Source organism: Vespula pensylvanica, chromosome 1, assembly GCF_014466175.1.
Source record: "Vespula pensylvanica isolate Volc-1 chromosome 1, ASM1446617v1, whole genome shotgun sequence".
Classification (NCBI taxonomy): Eukaryota; Metazoa; Arthropoda; class Insecta; order Hymenoptera; family Vespidae; genus Vespula; species Vespula pensylvanica.
Window position 1 is genome coordinate 16,867,923 of NC_057685.1, and position 17,189 is coordinate 16,885,111.

The following is a 17,189-nucleotide window of genomic DNA, read 5'->3' on the forward strand; positions in this document are numbered from 1 at the left end:
CTCTCTCTCTCTCTCTCTCTCTCTCTCTCTCTCTCTCTCTCGCTTTCGCTCTCTCTTTCTCTTTCTGTTCCCTGGTCTCCCTCGAGTCCACCTCACCTACCCCCTTCGTACCACCACCCTCGATGAATCGACTCTTTCGTTGGATTCTCGAACGGTACCGCTCTCTTCTCTTCTGGTCAATCGACGTCTATTCGAGATATCGTTTTAGAAGAAATCCAAAGATAATTTAATCAATCTCAATAAGAAAGAATGACAACGATGTCCTAGAAGGGATTACAATGATTTCATTTTCTCTATCTCTTCAGACTTCTAACAAGATTGATCGATTATGAATGATCAAAGAGAAGATCGACGATAATTAAGAAAAAAAACTGTCGATTATGATAAAAATCTTATGAGGCCGAAGAAGGCAGGACGTGGTTTTTGTAAAGGGATACACGTGTCCGTGCACGCACGCGATAGAGTGGTACGAAGTAACTGTATACGTATATAAGTACATATGTATGTATGTGGATATGTATATATCCATGAACATACGTATGTACGAGAACGTACGTAGGTACGTACGTAGGAAGTTCCTAGCCCCATCGTATCAAGAGCATATGCTTGCGTATGCGTAACGCGCTGTGTGTGCATATGCTAATGTGAGAATAAACGGTTCTATTAGAAGAGCCAACAAACGCCCCACTCGATGAGCGTGGGGATTTGAATATATAAATACTCGAGCTCCCAGTGGGTAGACGCGTGTACACGCCGTCGGATATACGATCTGCATACGTTCCAGCTCGAGGGTGTGATGTTTTAATCCAGTACCAAAAGAAAAATTCTTTTTTTTTTTTTTTTTAGGAGAACATTCTCAGTTCCTTCGATCTTAAATCGCAATTCCTTCTTTTTTTTTTCCCCACCACTTACTACTTACTCCCGGACGATTTGTTCGTTTGTAATAAAAAAAAAAAAAAAAAGAAAAGAAAAAACGATATCGAAGAAAATACTCTATATAGATATATTTCTGATGGAAGGAATTCTTACGCAGCGAAGGAACAGTTTCCAAGGGGATACGAGTGGTCGTCCGGCAACTCAAAACCTTTCTCCCGTCTACCTCCACTCTCAAAATGTATCTCCCGAAGAACGACCCCGATTTCCCATTAAGTGGTTCGTTTTGTCTTACATCGCCCAAAACCGTCGATTTATCTCAACGTTACCACGTGCATCCCACCCCCAAACGACAATACCTATAAGATTCCTTTTTATATTCTCGCGACGTCGTTCAAATATTTTTCTCAATGACGGATTATCGTAAACGGTGAGGGAGGATTCGTTTGGAATGCCGAAATGGTCGCCAAAATTCTCTTTGAACGAATCCAAACGGGCGCGATGTATAAGCCGAGCTAGACGTAAGAGATGAGGAGGGGGAGGTTAAGAGGGGGAATCTCCGGTTTTCTTGGCGGCCAAAAGGAGAGTTCTCAGAGCCGTGGCACTCGGCTAATGGATGCTGGGAGTCTTATGGCAGCGTGAACCAAGAGAATACGCGAAAGAGAGAGAGAGAGAGAGAGAGAGAGAGAGAGAGCGCCGCGACGCCAAACTTTAACTCGTTAATTACCGGCGCGAGGGCAACTTCTTGCAGGCGCTCGAATATTTCAAACTATTGTGTTCGTAAACCCCTCGGGCTTGGCTCGGGCAAGACGACCTTATATATGTGTATATAGTTATATACTGCTAGTCCTGCACTCCTGCTCCTTCACCAAACTCTCGTCTCGTACACAGTCGCTCACGTACGCTCACTGATACTCCTGCAAATCGACGTTATGTAGAAAACGTGAACGCGCGTTCGTACCATGGCTATCTTTTATCTCTCTCGCTTTTTCGCCCTGCCAACGTCTACGACGAATGTCCTAAAAAGCCTGACTCCGCTCGAGTGTCGTGGAGCTAAGAAAGAGCTTGAGAGACCGAGCGATTTAAGAATGAAATTCGAGCGAGGGTATTACGAAAAAGTGAAACGACTGAGAAAACTTCTGGCCAAGATATTCTAGAAATCATAATGTCGGCTGGGTTTATAAACTACTACAAGAAAGAAATATTTTTAATATATTATATAATATTTCTAATTGTCGATCGTAATTAATAAGTGAATTAATGATGATCTGTATGCGCGTAGATCGTTTAAATGTACATCGTAAAATGTGGTAAAGTACAATGTGGTAAAAAATAATAATGGTAAGAGAATGATCGAGATGTATGTACCTTGGACACAGAAGGATAAAAACTAAATGTGGAATGTCACATTTAGCCGGTGACGCTGATCGCGGGCCAGTTCGTACATAACAATTCGTTAATTGTCGCAATTATTACGATATTATAATTCACTCTAATTGCACGGCCAATCGGCACGCAAAGTGCTTAATTGCATCTTCCGCGAAGGAGAGACGAGGAGATTGCGACGGGATAGGGAAGAGAATGAAGAGGTGAGGGCGCAGGGAGAGTAAGGTACATGCAATTAAATTAATCACCACCACTCTTGGGTACAATGATAATCTTCGTAACATTGAAACCCTTTGAAAACTTCATGGGCATGTTTGTCGTGTTTTCTTATTTTGGCTATTGTCGGAGGAAATTTGTGGGTAAGGAAAAGGGAGATGTAGAGATAGAGAGAGAGAGAGAGAGAGAGAGAGAGAGAGAGACAGAAAGAGAGAGAGAGAGAGAGAGAGAAATAAAAAGATAAGGGATAGTAAGAAAAATAAAAAATGAATCGAGAAATTTTTGATTATATTCCAAGGATAACGATACGCGTAATGAGGAGAAACAGAATGATAATGAAAGAAAGAATGAGATAGAAAGAGAGACAAAAAAGTTAGGGTTAATAGCAAAGAAGTAACGGGATGAGAAAGAAAGAATTTGAAAATATAAGAATCTTGGTGACGTTAATTATAACCTGTGCAAATATGATATTAAGGGTAAGGGTAAAGATAGTAAAGTTTAAAATCGTAGGTAAGTCGAGCGAAAAAAAGAATTGTGTAAAGAGAATAAACGCTAAGAGAATCGGTTAATAAAAAAGATCAGAAAACCAACGACGTTAGAATTTTGTGGATGAAAGAGTCTTTGAGAATGTTCAAGATTTAAATGGATCAATATAAATAACTTTTACATAACTCAAGGCAACGATTTCATCGTTGATTATTTTATAAATGACATTATTCAAATAAGGATTCGACGAAGATCTTGTTGAAGGAACAAACTGGACGCAGAAAAAACGAGACAGCGGAAAAACGGCGGAAGTTGCGAGGAGGAGGAGGAGGAGGAGGAGGAGGAGGAGGAGGAAGAAGAGGAAGAGGAGGAGGAGAGAAGGCCTGCGACGCTTATTAATTTTCCGTTTCTTTGTTAGAGAGTAAAGAGCAAAGAAAACAACAACAAAAAAATCTGTCTCTGAGTGTATGTGCGTGTAGATGGGTGGGTGCGCGCGCACGTCCCATTCCATTCTCCTTGGCACCGACAAGAAGACAGAAAAAGAAATATGTTTAACGAGGTACTTTGAAAGTAATTCCCGTTTCCCCCACGATGTTCCTTAGTAGGTACAAGGCATACGAATAACGCACCTTATGCACGCGAAACAAGAAAGTATATTCGCTCGAGTACCGGCCAAGCATTTTGCGAATGCCACCACCCTAAGTTGGAAAGATCAACCTACGTCACTAAGACTTGTAACTTACGAGAATTGAAAACTTTTATGTTGCGACGTAATTGCTCGCGACTCGTTAGAACAAATTGTTGTTATTATTATCATTATCATTATTATTATTATTATTATTATTATTATTATTATTATTATTATTATTATTGTTGTTGTTGTTGTTGTTGTTGTTGTTGTTTTTGTTGTTGTTTTTGTTGTTTTATTGTTGCTGTATATTGTTATTACTATTACTATTTTGTTAGTATTATTATTATTTTGATTATTATCGTATAGCAAAGATCGTTATTTTCTTTGCTTTACTTTTAATGCTTCTCTCATTCTTTTACTTTTAATGCTTCTCTCTTTCCTTTACTTTTAATGCTTCTCTTTTTCTTTTTCTTTTACTTTTACAAGATTATGCATCTTTATCGGCAAACAATATCGAATTCGCCAACTTTTCTGAAACGAGAATTAATCTTTACCTGCAACGTAATATGAAGAGTAAAGAAAGTGTCGGAATTTGGTGAGATCGATATATAACGTTCCGTCGTAAGTACGAAAGGATGAAAGGGAAAAGTATATGAAGGAGAAGGAAGTTAACAAGAAGAGGAAAAGAAGGAGAAAAATATTCAGAGAGATATTATCGTACGAAGGAAGTTTTTGCGAATACATAAGTGTTGACGATCAAGGATGTATGTAAATTCGAAGGACTAATATTCCGAAAAAAAAGATATTATTAAAGATGAAGCACGATTTTAAATCTAATAATATTTTAAATCTAGTAATGGCAGATTGGTAGAAATTCAAGATCGATCAAAATCAAGGAGCTTCGGGAATATATTAAATAGTTTTAAACGGACCGTTATGTGTATTAAGAAATATACTTTAATTTATAAATCTCTGAAATAAAATATAAGGAAGGAAGATCGAGATTAATACGAAGAAGTAATTAATACAAAGTAATTAATACGAAGTAATTAATACAAAGAAAAAGATTTTTATGGTGAACGGTATGCTCGACGACGATGTTGCCTCGATGAAGATTTACGAAACACGGAACGAGAACTGACACTTTATCAATTTTATACCATTCCTTTTTTTAGTGGGAAGGAAAAGCTACGTTTAATGTCACGAGGTTAGTTTTTTGACTTTGCTTGGCCTTGTTGCGTGTGTAAGTGTGTGTAATATGGTACATTCTAAAGCGTTGAATGCCATTGTGTAGAACGGATCTATGGGTTTTTCCCTATTGTCAACAATGAACACTTAGAGTGACTCAAGAACCTTCGACCTTGGAAGATTGGGTCTTCCGTTTTCCGAAAAATTCCATTCATTTTCTTTTTCTTTTTTTTTTTTTTGGAAATCGAGTCTTGAGTGCATTGAATTTTATTACCAAGCGGATCTTCGTCTTTATGAAGTATTTACTAGCGACATAGAAAGGCTAGCATCCCCATTAAAAGGTTCGGAGCGCTACCTATCCACGCTCTAACTAACTGTGAGTTTCGAACAATACGTAAAAGGAATAACGAAGATGAGGCTCGATACCTATTGTTCGTGAACGAGCCGATAGTTTCCTCATCCGCGATCGTATATTCGCGTTAGGCGTTCCGCTTTTTCTTTATCTTCGGGAAGGTGGATAACGTGCATATATATATATATATATATATATATGCACGAATGGAAAGATGGAAGTCATCTTAATAATAAACAGATCTGTTCAACGACAAACGTTCATACGTGAACGAATCATCGAACGAATATTCATCGAATTAACGAATATTCATCTGTGCATATCCGTAGTCGGGTTAACAGAGACAACCAAGATGAAGGACGATGCCTATTGTTCTTAAACGAGCCAGCCGATAGATTCCTCATCCGCGATCGTAGATTCTCGTTAGGCGTTCCGATCTTTCTTTATCCTTCCTATTTCTCTTGGAAAGATGATAGAAAGGTAGAAAGAGGGAAGGAGGGAAAGAAAAGGAAAAAAGAAAAGAAAGAAGAAAGGAAGGGCACTTGGATAACGTGCATATGTATATACGGGAAGGAAGATAGAACCCATCATAATAATGAATGGATTGATTTAGCAAACATTCATACGTGAACATTCAGCTATCAGGAATATTTATCGAATTAACGAATATTCGTTTATTCATACGTGGAATTGGTATAAGAAGGGACAAACGAAGATGAGACTCGATGTCTATTGTTCCTAAACGAGCCGATAGATTCCTCATCAACGATCGTAGATTCTCGTTAGGCGTTTCGCCCTTTTCTCTTTCTTTTTTTTTTTTTTCTTTATTTTCTCTTATCTTTTCTCCTTCTCTCGAAAAGATGGGAAAAAGAAGATAGGGAAAAGGAAAGGAGTAAGGAAATAAGAAAAGAAAGAAGAAAGGGCACCTGGATAGAGCACATATGTACGGGAGAGAAGACGGAGCCATCTTAATAAGCCATCCACGCGAGGATCGGTCGAGCGGATATTCGCGTGGAAAGGTGAGAAAGAGAAAGAGAGAGAGAGAGAGAGAGAGAGAAGTTGTGCCAGGGTTGAGTTGTACTCGTCGAAATAACGCCTCGAAGAAGAAGAAGAAGGTGAGAGACGAAGCGGAAGGCGCGATACCTCGTACCTCTCTCTCTCTTTCTCTCTCTCTCTCTCTCTCCCTCTCTCTCTCTCTCTCTCTCTCTCTCTCTCTCTCTATCTATCTATCTTTTTCTCTTTTTTCCTCTTGAACACGGGCAAGCTCGTTATTCGAAGTCTTCCAGGCGCAGGTGGGGCACATTCTCGAAGGGTTTATCCGAGAGTAGTGATGCTATACCCGTGAAAGAGAGAAAGAGATAGGCGATGATTTTCGTGGTAATGGAAAGAACGAGGACGGTGCATCGTTGCTATTGCCGTCGACGACGATGAGAACGAGGATGATGGGTGGATACAGTTCTGTCGGAACGGGATGAGGCTAATGGACAAAGGGGCACGGGCGAGAAAATGTTCTATATAGGCAGAGCGTAGCCGTGAAAGGGTGCAACCAACGATTAACAACGGGAGGAACGAGAGTGTCAACGAGAGTGTCGTCTTCGTGCACAGTTTTCACGTGGTCGTCCTCGTCGTCGTCGTCATCATCGTCGTCGTCGTCGTCGTCGTCGTCGTCGTCGTCGTCGTCGTCGTCGACGTCAACGTCAGGTTATATCTCTTTCTTTTTCTCTCTTTCTATTTCTCTTTCTCTATCTTTCCAACCCTTTCTCTTCTTCTCTCTATGCTCACTTCCATTCCCCGTTCGTGTTGTAATTGAAAGACGACGCGTGTATCTCCCTCGCCTACCAGTCAGTCAGCCATCCGAGCTGACGACACCAAAAGAGAGAGGAACAGAGAGAGATAGAAAGAGAAAGAGTTACGAAACTCCTCATCGCTTCCTTTGTTCTTATTCTAAGTATCTCTTCTCTCTTTCTCCCTTTCTTTTTCTCTTTTTCTCTCTTTCTTTCTTAACAGGATAACGATAATCTCGATATATAATGATATCCCAATGCAATCGTCTATAATAATCTTCTTGTCGTTTAATCATGCAGAAGAAAATGTGATATGGATAAAATAACAATTAATTTTGTAGAATCTGAAAACAGTGATGGGTACTATCTGTCATTTTGTAAGTAAAAAAGTAATTTTATTTTTGAACCGAAAAGGGAAAAAAATAAAGAGAGAGAGAGAGAGAGAGAGAAAGAGAAGGAAAAAAGATAAGCCGATAAAACATGGATCGCCCTTACAAAGCAAAAATTTTCAAAGCCTTCGGAGATTTTCTTGGCTGACGACGCTAACCCGGAAGTTGCCTGCGAAGAGTCGCACATGGTGGTAGCGATGACGAGGCCTTCTCTCATTAGTCATGAAAACTCGCGCATGAATTATGACCCTTAATTTACACCGGACCCTCTCCTGTTTTTCCCCACGTAGCACATCCCCCGCGGCGGGGGAGGACGTCCGGAAAGTAGTAAGCAGAAAGTAGGCTAACGACGTGGAGATGCACGTGAAAAATATGAGCACGCCTCGAAAGCGTAGGTACCGAGTATAAAATCAATGCGAAGAAGAAGCGGCCTCGCGTATAAAAACAACGCGATGCTTTGAGAGAAATGAATATTTAAATGTAGAACGTAAAAGAGCGTAGAAATTAATGAATATTATATCAAACATCGAATAGAATAGACGAAGTATTTATTTCGTGCATAATAACAAATACACATTCAAATATTTGATTAATCCTGAAATTAATAATCTCATAAATATTCTACGATTTCTTTTTTCGTTTTTCTTTTTTCTCCTTTTTTTCTTTTTATATATATATATATATATATATATATATATATATATACAATTACATATACTATAGAATTGTCTATTGTATATAATTTTAATTATAAATGTAAATTTCATATTTCATTCATAACAGTATGTTCGAAATAAAATATCTACCACATAATATCTTTCTCATATCAAATAATTAAATGATGTATAAAAAAAAAAGTTTTATATATATATATATATATATATATATATATATATAAAATCAACCTGAACTTTAAATTCGTATTTTCGTAGTCGAAACGACACGCAAAAATTTATCCCGCGGAAGAAACGTAAAACGCACATCTCTCTCTTTCTCTCTCTCTCTCTGTCTCTCTTTCTCTTTCTTCGTTCTTCTCTTTACTTCTCTCTCCATTTCTCATTCTCTCTACTCTTTTGAACGCGTAGCACGTGGAACGCTACCGGTATCACGGCGGCATTCGTCGCGAAAGAGGCACGCGTGTCGCTTTGACGCGTCTCCTACGCAATACGAGTGCGAAAAAGGGCGGTTTGAAAGTAAAAATAAAAAAAAAAGAAAAAGTAAAGAAAAAAAAATAGAAAGAAAAAGGAGGAAGAGGATGAGGAGGAGGAGAAGGAGGAGGAGAAAGAGGAGGAGGAGAAAGGGAAAAAAAAGGGCTCGACCTTCCAAGGCAGTACCCTTTCAACCACCCCCGAAGCCCACCCCCTACGGGCGGCAATGCCCTTTTCACGCACGTCACGGCTGAATTAAGCGCCGTGGCACGGCGCGAAAGGCGAGATAAAAAGGAAAAGGAGAGAAAAAAAGAAGAAGAAGAAAGCGGCTTGGATGAAAAGGAGAAAGAAAAGAGAGAGAAAGAGAGAGAAAGAAAAAGAAAAAAATATATATATATACGAAAAGAGAGAAAGAAAGAAAGAAAGAGAGAGAGAGAGAGAGAGACATGCTAGGCGAAAGATACGAGCGTGTAACTTCATCGCTTGCGTTTGATCCGCGCGTGTAGAATTCGCAGCAGAAGCCACGCGTTAACGTAACTTCATCGTGTCCTTCTCAAAGCTTGTGTGTGCGTGTGTATGTATGTGTGTGTATGTGTGTATATATATATATATATATTCTTTCTCTTTCTCTTGATCCCTTTAGGCAAGCACGACACCCTCGTTCGTCGCTGTTTCAAATCGAGAAACACCGACGCCTGGTTCAAAGCTCGCGCGTACTTGTAAAGGATCGGCTCCTTTCTATCGTCGTCGAATGAATTCGGGCCATGGTTCGTGAGCGCGATGATAATTAGCTCGCGAGCTAATTTCCAGCTGATTGTCGCACGCACGAGCTGTGCCAACAGAGAAGACAGAGGAAATGAAGATATGAGAGAGAGAGAGAGAGAGAGAGAGAGAGAGAGAGAGAGAGAGAGAGAGAGAGGAACGTCAAAGGAGATACGTCTCGGTTCGATGATTCTAGTACGAAAGGGAGGAAAAACGTTCGTCTTTTTTATTTTGTTTTATTTTCATTATTTTTTTTATTTCTTTATCTTTTTGTATTTTTGTATTTTTTTTTTAGAAAGATTCTCAGTACGATAACGATGACGATCGACCGCCCTTATCGCTTTGAGATGAGTTTGCGATTGTGCCTGACGTTGAATGATACGAAACACGGGATTGATTTATGTTCGGCGCGTTCCCCTAGAAAATAAAAAAAGGAAAAAGAAATAAAAAATAGGAAGAAAACGAGAGAGAGAAAGAGTGAGAGAGAGAGATATATATAGAGAGAGAAGGGGGTTGGGTGACGATGACTTTTTCGAACGCGATCGCTACACTTTTTATAACTCCCGCTTGTGCTCCTCTTTCAAGTATACTTTGTATGGCTCTTCTCTCCGCTGTCACTTTCAAATACGATCGAAGGAAATTGTCAAATCGTTCGATTCACAAGCTCAAACGAGAGGGCTCAAACGGTAGGCACACTTTTAATGAGTTTTCCACTTTTATTAAGAAGGAACAACTTTTTTCAGCTAGAAATCTCCGATTTAAGAGGGTGAAAACGAAGTAATGAAGAATCCATGGGGATTATTTACGAAGGAAGTTCTTTCTTTCTCTCTCTATGCAAATTTTCCATATCGTATATCAATGTTTTTCAATGTTCATAAAGTAATACATAGGTACCTGTTATATACATGTATATATATATATATGAGTACACGTATATATTACTCTGTTATTCCCTTTAAACAAATCTTCAAAATTAATACTTCGTGCTTGAAGGAAAAAAAAAAAAGCAATTCATGAGGACTATCGCGTACAATCGTATATTAAAAAAAAAAAAAAAAAAAAAAAACAATATGTAATTTTCGTTTTGAGGAATTCTCGAAGAAGACGATTCGAAATGGCACGCGTGCGATCATGTTCGTTCCCGTGTGTACGAGCTACCGAGCAACACACGGCTCGATGCGCCGCTGCACCAACGTCGTACTTGGTGAGCATAAGTGCGAATTGCAACACCAACGCCGGCAACTCGACTTCCCTTCTTCCTCTCGCGTGCATACGCCCGCCCCTTACCCTTTCCATACTTTCCACTCTGTTCTCCATGTCGCCTCGACGACTACAGAGGGTGGTTGCGAAGCGAGTGCCGTTGCGTGCATAACGTGCGGACGCGCATACTAATTACGGCCGCTTCCATTTTGCAGCATCCGACGCCCGCAAATCCTCTCCTCCTCCTCCTCATCCACCTCCTCCTCCACCTTCTCCTACTCTTCCTCCTACTCTTACTCTTCCTACTCCTCTTACCACGGTGCCTCTCACAGGGCTGTAACTAGTCGAGCTCGTTCACAATCAAATCTCGTTCCAACAAATAAGGATGTAGTCTCTCCTTTGATTCACCTTAAACATCTATCTATCTATCTCTATTACACACACGAATTATCTCTTCATTTAATTGAAAGTAAACAAAGAATAATTCAGAACGTCCGAGATTTGATAGATTATTCTGTTCCATTTTAACGTTTAATAGAAGTTATTCACTTGAATGTTGATAATGTTTTAAATTATAATGACTCCGTTAAATTGTATAAAATAATTGATACAATATATAGGCTTTAGTATAGATAGATATTTAATTCGATATTAAATTCAGATTCTTTTTCTTTTTTTTTTCTTGTCGTAAATGATAATTTGTGAAATATTCGTCGATGAAATTTCCCGAAAATTTATTCGCTATGATGTGTAAATGAAAAGGTACGTCGCAGCCACGTCCCTGAGAGGATTTACCCTCTCTTGATTCTTCCGTGCATCCTGTCGTCTGCTTTATCCCTTTTTCTCTTCTTCACCCGGTGAGAAGAGCCTTTAATTAACATTTCGATTCTTGGAAGAGCCGTTTGTGTCGGCCGTCGTCGTCGTCCTCGTCCTCGTCCTCGTCCTCGTCGTCATCGAGCGAACACCGTTTCCACGACTGCAGTCGTCGCATCGACGACCGACGTTTTTCAGTTGCGACGAGAAACGAAAAGAGAAAGAGAGAGGAGAGAAAAGAGAGTGAAAAAGAGAAAGACCGAGAGCCTGGAGGAAAAAGAAAGGACGCAGAGGAAAAGGCCGAGACAGAACTTGCAGAGGTCTCTTTGTCACCGACGAAACGTCCTTTTTCGCATTTTGGTAATTAGTTCATTTGCCTCTGCTAATTATATTACCTTTTAATATATAATAACCGAGTTAGAAGATAACGAGGATATATAACCAACGCAAATACAAATACAAGTAAAACGCAAGTTATGTATATTTTAAAAATAATCGCTGATAAATCTGAATATCGCATATTATATGTAAAACGTTAAACAATATTAATCGCATGAATTTTACTAATTCGTAGAAATATTTCGTATTATACATTTAGATATAAAAATACCTGTTATCCTAATGAACGATCATAAGTTGTACATAATTTTATAATCGAACCTTCGTAACCTTGATTATCATTGATCCGTAAAAAGACGCAACTGCTACTGTTTTCTAAAGACTATAAATACCAAACTAATTCGTTCGATAATTACAGCGAAAATTTATCTATCGAATTAGACGAAGCGACGTCGTTGTACTTACCACAGTGACGTAGAAAAGTACGATCGAGTAATCGTTCGTCGAGAACGACCCTTCGCAAAATTCGAAAAGTTTCCAGGGCCGTTCATCGAGGGAGAAGAGAGAAAGAGAGAAAGAAAGAAAGAAAGAAAGAGAAAGAGAAAGACAGAGAGAGAGACAGAGACAGAGAGAGAGAGAGAGAGAGAGAGAAAGAGAGAGAGAGAGACCGAGTTTATCTCTCGTCGTCCTCTTACACCGCCGACAGCGGCGGCAACCTCATCGAGGCTCGCAATTAGGGGCGTCGGGTGGCTCCGCGACGCTCCACGACGCTACGTCGCCCTTTTGCCTGTTATTTAATTGGGATGTGCAATTGAATGACACTCGGTACGCGGCCGTAACGGGAAAGAGTTGTCGCCGTTGGTGCCGGGCCTAACGACGCCATTGTGGATTCCCACTTCGGGCTACTTCAAATCTTTTTTACGACTCTCTCCGACTCTGTATACCACCTCTTTTCCTTCCATCTTCTTTCCCTCTTTTCCCTTTCTATCTCGCTTCTCTCTCTCTCTCTCTCTCTCTCTCTCTCTCTCTCTCTCTCTCTCTCTCTTTAACTCTTTTTTTATCTCTTTTTCTCTTTTTCCCCCTTCTTTTTATTTCGTATCTTTTTTATATTTTTTTAATCTTTTCTTCTTACCTTTTTCCTTTTTCCCTGAACGAGATTCGTCGGTAGGAAAACGGCTCTTTAAAGATAACAAGAAATATCGAGTCGTTCGGGAATTTATTATAACGATCGATTGGTATTCCTCCTCGTAATTCGTTCGAACGAGTTTCTCTTACGCGCGAAGAAAAATAGTTCGGATAATAACGATAAAACGCGATCCGTCTAAGGATGATCGACGGTTCGAAGCGCGCCAGAGTCGGTTCGCTATTGTTATCGTCTATACTGTAATTCCAACGAGAAAGAAATAAGCCCCGTAGGATCTACGGTAGATGGGGGGAGGAGGAAGGAGGAGAAGGAAGGAGAAGGAAAGAGGAAAGAGAAGGGAGAGGGGAGAAGAGAGAAGAGAAGGAGATAGAGAAGGTTAGAGGAAAATAAAGAAAGAGAGAACTTTCGTGCACTCTTTAAAGTTCCCATTTTCCTTCTAGGAGAAAATAATCTTCCGCGTTAACCTCGCTACTGTACCTGTTTCGTATTACCGAAGACCCCGTCGTACCCCGACCGAACGAACGATAGCAGCCACGGTCGTTAAAAAGAAAACGAAGGATAATCTTCGCATTGTCGCCTCCTTTTTAAAACGTTCCCTCATCTCGGTGCTCGCGGATATGGATTAAAGCTTAAGTTTTCCTTGTCAGGACCGTCGAGCTGCGACCTGTGAGAGAAAAAAATGTTAACACGTAGAAACGTTGTTGTTGATCGACGAGGACTACGACAATAACGACAACGACAACAAGGACGATTGGCTACCCTCGAATGTATTACTCACGCACGTGCGTGAAAAAAAAATGTAAATATATTTATTATATGTGTATCTACATGATGAATTACACGTGATAACGATCAAAGGAGAGGGGAGTGATATCGTAAATTATCTCGTAAGGCTCATCTCCTCATACCTATCTGAAACCTCGGTGGATGAGGAAGCGAAGTAGAAAGGAAAGTAAGGAAAAAAGAGATAGATACAGAGAGAAAGAGAGAAGAGAAGAGAGAAAAATCGACGGAAACGAAGTTGTTGAGACGTACTAACAAGAAGGCGCCGAGCGAGAAAAACCAAGGAGTCCCTTAACGAGATCACCTTCGTGGAAGACGCAGCGATGCAGATTCCCAAGATATCCCGTAGGACGACGGAGGAGACACCCTTTGGCACTCTTCTTCCCGTAGAAGGCAAGAAGAGGAACGGAGGAGGGAAGAAGGGAAAAAGGTAAAGAAAAAAAAGAGAGAGAGAGAAAGATTGAGAGAGTAAAGGAGTGAGGTAGAAGGAAAATGTGCATCTTGGACCACTCGAGGCGGGCTCATTACGCCGACAATAATTAACGTTGCTTAAAGTGTCGTTACGGAAATAAGCAGCGAGTGAATGAGAGAGGTACGCGAGAGAGGGTAAGAAGGGACGAAGGATCCGAACCCCGTCTATCCATCGCGCTGCTCTACGTTAATAGAAAACGTTTCCATTGGAGCCCTCGCCCTCGTTCGTTGCCCCTTTACCATCGGCAGTGGTACCATCCACTACCAACCACCACCACCACCACCTCCTCCACCACCACCACCACTACCACCACCACCATCATCATCATCATCACTACTACCACCACCCGCCACCATCGCCACTGCCACTGCCACTCCCACCAACACCAAACCAACAACACCATTACTACCACATCTACCACTACCAACATCTCTCGCCATCTCCGACGTCGTCCGCGTGGAGAATATAATTCAACGATTCTCCGGCTTCGAGCAGAAGAAGAAACGAACGCAAGAAGGAGGAGGAGAAGGAAAAAGAGGTGGAGAAGAAAGAGGAGGGGTTGGAGAAGTAGAAGGAGCAGGAAGAGGAGTAAAAGGAGGAGGTGGAGATGGAGGTGGAGGTGGAGAAGCAGCCCCAGCGTTGAATGCCCAATTATTATATCGCGAAATATCTGCCAGAAAATTGGATAATGCGCGACGGCGAAGACGAGGCGGCTGAAGGATGAAAAAGAAGGAAAGAAAAGCGATGCGGGGCTTCAGTTGGTGGGGGGAGGAAAAGGGGGAGAGGTTGGATAGCTCTAGAAGAGGTGGACGAGGGTCGGCGAAGGGCGCTGAAAATCTATCTGATGCTCTTTCTCTCTCTCTTTCTCTCTCTCTCTCTCTCTCTCTCTCTCTCTCTCTCTCTCTCTCTCGCTCTCTCTCTCTCTCTCTCTAGCTCTGTGTGCAAAAGTCTACGTATGTATACATATGTGTTATGTGTGGGTATATATATATATATGTATGTATAAAAAAAAAAGGGAAAAGAAAAAATGTACGAAGACACACATAGAAAAGAGAGGATTCTACGTTGACGAAACGAAGGCGCAGAAAACGCCAGTCAACGGCAAGCAGTATGCGGAAACCGCGGCGGAATGACACTCGTGCTGGCGCTAATTGGGCCCTCGAGGTGACGCCAGCGAGAGGGATGCTCGCTCCTCTCTTCCACCATCCTCCCAAAGCCTTCCTCAACCTTCCCCCCTGTTCCTCTACCACTACCACCTCCACCTCCTCCTCCGTCACCCTTCGAGTCTACATCGCGCGCGCGCTACCGAACGACTCGGCCTCGTAGACGCGAGAAGAGGCTTTTCGGGGCTTGGAAATGCCTCGAGGAGGAGTGGGTGGAGGCCAAGAGAAACAGACTACGCGTATATATCTTCCTATGTGTATATGTGTATATGTATGTATGTATGTTGTGTCTACTTATATGTATATATATGTGCGTGTGTGTGTGTGTATGTATATAGCAGAAAGAGAAAGAGAAAGAGAGAGAGAGAGACTAAGAGAGAGAGAGTGAGGGAGAAAGAGGGATAGAACGAAATATCGTATTAAATCTTACCGGGTGCACGCCTCTGCCAAGCTCCTGCACGGACGCGCGCGCGTTTCTGCATAATTATGTGCAACGGGCGTGGCGCGGATCACGCGCTTCGAGAATCGTGACGAGAAAGTCACTTTTCGTTCGACGACACCGAACGACCTCGTTCGAGCACATTGCGATCGGAGTCTGGTTACCAACTACTCGTCTTTTCCCTATATTTTCTTTTTTTTATCTGCTTTACTTCTCTCTTTATTTATTTACTTAATTCTCCTCTTTTATTTTTCTTTTTTTTTACTACTACCTTTTTACCTTTTCGTTCTTTTTTTTCTTTTTTTTGATTTTTTATTTATTATATAAAGCGACACAAAAAGAAAAATTATTTAATAAACGAGATATGACTTTTACAAGGACGACGTATCGATGGATTTTGATGAAGGACTACGTTCTTCAATTAGTTCATGAAAATATTAATGATTTTGCTATAGTATTTTTTTCTCACTTTTTTACGAATTGTCACAAATTTTTAAAGTAAGTCGAGTTGTACACGTTATATCGCATTTATCACTTTTGAAGAAAATTTCTTAGAAGGAAACATAAAAATTTTATATTCAATTACATTTATGTATGTAAATGTACCTATTTACACGTAACGTGTGCATTATATCAAGTTTGTGAGATAGGGAAATATAGAACAAAAGAACGAAGGATGAGAAATATGTTTGCGTACTCACCATGCGAGGAAGAGGAAATGTTACGGACAAGCTGCAACAAGTCGCAGATCGTGCGATTCCTCTGAAACAGTCGAGATAAAAGGTGTGTATCAGGAAAACGACCGACATGATTTTATTAAAGATACTATCTATAAAGGAGAAAAAGGAAAGAATAAAAATTGTAATTCAGCTCGAAATAAGTTCAAATTAAATATATTATATTTGGTATTACGTGAAATTATCCATAGTTTCTAGTACTTCTTTTTATTACATTTTCGAAAAATTCTGAAATATTTGAAATAGAAGAAGAAACTAAAAAGAGAAAGAGAGAGGGAGAGAGAAAGAAAGAGACTATCGAGTCGATTGGAAAAAGACGGAAAACGAATGAATTTATATACGACGTTATACTTATCTATGTAGTATATTATATACGTCATATAATATATTTTATTGCTATATTCATAGCGTTTACAAAGACGCTCGGTGAAACTGCCTCGTTAAATATTTTACGGTGCGATCGAGCCAGCCCCTCCTCGTTTCCGTTTTACACGAAGTCGCTTCGATTCGATGATAACATATACGTATATGATATGAGGAGTTCGAGTATCGCGAAAAATAAGAGAATGGAAAGAAAAAGAGAGAGAGAGAGATTCGATGATAAAAGGATCGAACGCGTGCGCTCGAAATTTTGTAAAGATATATATGGCAATATATATATAAACATATATATATATATGTGTGTATGTATGTATGTATGTATATATATATATATATATATATATATATATATATATATAAAAGAAAGAATGTTTAACGTAGCGGAATCTCGTAAAAATTGTAAATTTCTTCTTAACGAATCCGAGTGGAGCGTTTTAATGTGCCCCAATAAGCATTCTCAAAAGGAGTCATTTGCTTTCTAGATCCCGTTATCCCGCTAAGCG

At 40.3% G+C, this 17,189-nt stretch overlaps 1 protein-coding gene across 7 annotated transcripts in view; it reads right to left on the bottom strand.

Moving 5' to 3' along the window:
- The window catches only part of LOC122633903 (transcription factor SOX-2-like), a 305,138-nt gene that overhangs the window by 234,140 nt on the left and 53,809 nt on the right, over positions 1–17,189 (bottom strand). For all 7 annotated transcript variants that reach the window (XR_006328237.1, XR_006328238.1, XR_006328241.1 and 4 more), the window contains one exon: positions 16,270–16,330. The gene's annotated coding sequence lies outside the window, so the exon portion shown is untranslated. The remainder of the gene's footprint in view (positions 1–16,269; positions 16,331–17,189) is intronic.